The sequence below is a fragment of the Tachyglossus aculeatus genome, chromosome X4 (assembly GCF_015852505.1).
Source record: "Tachyglossus aculeatus isolate mTacAcu1 chromosome X4, mTacAcu1.pri, whole genome shotgun sequence".
Taxonomy (NCBI): Eukaryota; Metazoa; Chordata; class Mammalia; order Monotremata; family Tachyglossidae; genus Tachyglossus; species Tachyglossus aculeatus.
This window is the reverse complement of record NC_052098.1, coordinates 6,788,675-6,791,052: the sequence shown is the minus strand read 5'-3', so window position 1 is coordinate 6,791,052 and position 2,378 is coordinate 6,788,675. Positions and strand designations below refer to the sequence as shown.

General features: G+C 49.1%; 1 non-coding gene across 1 annotated transcript; it reads right to left on the bottom strand.

Moving 5' to 3' along the window:
• Nucleotides 1-1,167: 1,167 nt before the first annotated feature.
• LOC119948506 lies at nt 1,168-1,304 on the bottom strand. Its single transcript, XR_005456897.1, has one exon. It is a non-coding gene; the product is annotated as a small nucleolar RNA SNORA7 (small nucleolar RNA).
• Between the last annotated feature and the right edge of the window lie 1,074 nt (nt 1,305-2,378).

Below are 2,378 nucleotides of genomic sequence, written 5' to 3'. Positions count from 1 at the left end.
TACCCTGCTCATTCAAGCTCTCATCCTATCCCATCTGGACTACTGCATCAGCCTTCTCTCTGATCTCCCATCCTCCTGTCTCTCTCCACTTCAATCCATACTTCATGCTGCTGCCCGGATTATCTTTGTCCAGAAATGCTCTGGGCATATCACTCCCCTCCTCAAAAATCTCAAGTGGCTACCAATCAATCTGCGCATCAGGCAGAAACTCCTCACCCTGGGCTTCAAGGCTCTCCATCACCTCGCCCCCTCCTACCTCACCTCCCTTCTCTCCTTCTACAGCCCAGTCCACACCCTCCACTCCTCCACCGCTGATCTCCTCACCGTACCTCGCTCTCGCCTGTCCCGCCATCGACCCCCGGCCCACGTCATCCCCCAGGCCTGGAATGCCCTCCCTCTGCCCATCCGCCAAGCTAGCTCTCTTCCTCCCTTCAAGGCCCTGCTGAGAGCTCACCTCCTCCAGGAGGCCTTCCCAGACTGAGCCCCTTCCTTCCTCTCCCCCTCGTCCCCCTCTCCATCCCCCCCATCTTACCTCCTTCCCTTCCCGACAGCACCTGTATATATGTATATATGTTTGTACATATTTTTTACTCTATTTATTTATTTATTTTATTTGTACATATCTATTCTATTTATTTTATTTTGTTAGTATGTTTGGTTTTGTTCTCTGTCTCCCCCTTTTAGACTGTGAGCCCACTGTTGGGTAGGGACTGTCTCTATATGTTGCCAATTTGTACTTCCCAAGCGCTTAGTACAGTGCTCTGCACATAGTAAGCGCTCAATAAATACGATTGATGATGATGAAGTGACAGCACAGGGATTAGAACCTAGGTCCTCTGACGCCAAGACCTGTGCTCTTGTCACTAGGCCATGCTGCTTTCCACATAACTTCTCACATAAACCAAAAGTTTTGGACTGCATTTCTCCAAATGGCTTCACTGTCTCATCTCATGTCATCGAGTTGTTTCTGACCCATAGCAACACAACGGACACATCTTTCCCAGAATGCTCCACTCTCCATCTGCAATCGTTCTAGTAGTGTACCCATAGAGTTTTCTTGGTAAAAATATGGAGGTGGTTTACCATCACCGCCTTCTGTGCAGTAAACTCGAGTCTCTGCCTTCGACTGTCTCCCATGCCGGTGCTGCCCAGCATGGGTGAGTTTTGAGTTGCAGCAGATTGCCTTCCACTTGCTAGCCACTGGCCAAGCTAGGAATGGAATGGGTAGGCCTCTGCTTGACTCTCCCTCCCATAGCTGAGACTGGTAGACTCCTGGAAACTCTCAGGTGCAACCCTGAGAGGGGAATGGTTTAACTAGAGCTACTAAATTGCAAAATGGGCAATTGTGAAATGCAGCACATTTTCCCTGTCCCATCTCTACAGCAACTATATTGTAGACTCACTTCCACTAGTCTGTGAGCTCATTGTGAGCAGGGAACATGTCTACAACTTTGTTTTACTGTACTCTCCCAAGTGCTTAGTACAGTGACTCTTTCATTCCCCTCAAACTAACTGACTTCCCTCAAGCAAACTGACTCAAGCTGCCTTGTTCTGGTCTCTCCCACCACTGAACTCTTACTCACCTCCTCCCTCTTTCTTGGAACTTCCTCCCACTTCACCTCCAGCAGATCACTGATCTCCCCATCTTCAAAGGACTTCTGAAATCACATCTGTTGCGAGCCCCCGGTTCATACTAACCAGGATGGTCCTAGACTGGCGGAGCTTCGGTGACATGTAGAAAAGTCAAACCATACCTCTGATCACCAAGGTTACTGTGGAAGGTTTTTTACTTAGTTTTAACAGTGTGCAAGGGAGTGACACATACACACACTCACTCAACCATCCAAGGGTCTAATACCAGTCTGTGGTCAAAGGAACCCTCTGCCAATGCTTTTTCTTTCTTGCTTCCAAGTGCTGCTGCTGCCTTCGAGTGCTGCTCTTCTGCTGATCTCAGTGTACTTCCTTCTTGCTTCTCTGCACGCTTCTGCCTCCATGTTGCCTCCAGATGCCCCCTCCAGATTCAAAGCGACCGCCTTTTATCTGCCGTAGACGTCACAGCTGTGGCTCTGTGGCAGTCATTGATTTGTCCAGGCCCATTACTGGGGAGAACAGGGAGAGAAGGCCATGCCTCCCTCCATGCTCCGCCCCCACAGGCCTCAAATAGAGCGTCTCAGTGCCTCTCCGGTCTCTTTCTTGTTATTGTTGTTCACGGGATCATAAACAGTCACTAATAAGGCAGTTTGCTGTGGGCTCACCACAACATCTCTTTTCTTTTTTTTAATGGTATTTGTTAAGCACTTACTATGTGCCAAGCACTGTTCTAAGTGCTAGGGTAGATACAAGTTCATCAGGTGGGACACAGCCCCTGTCCCACATGG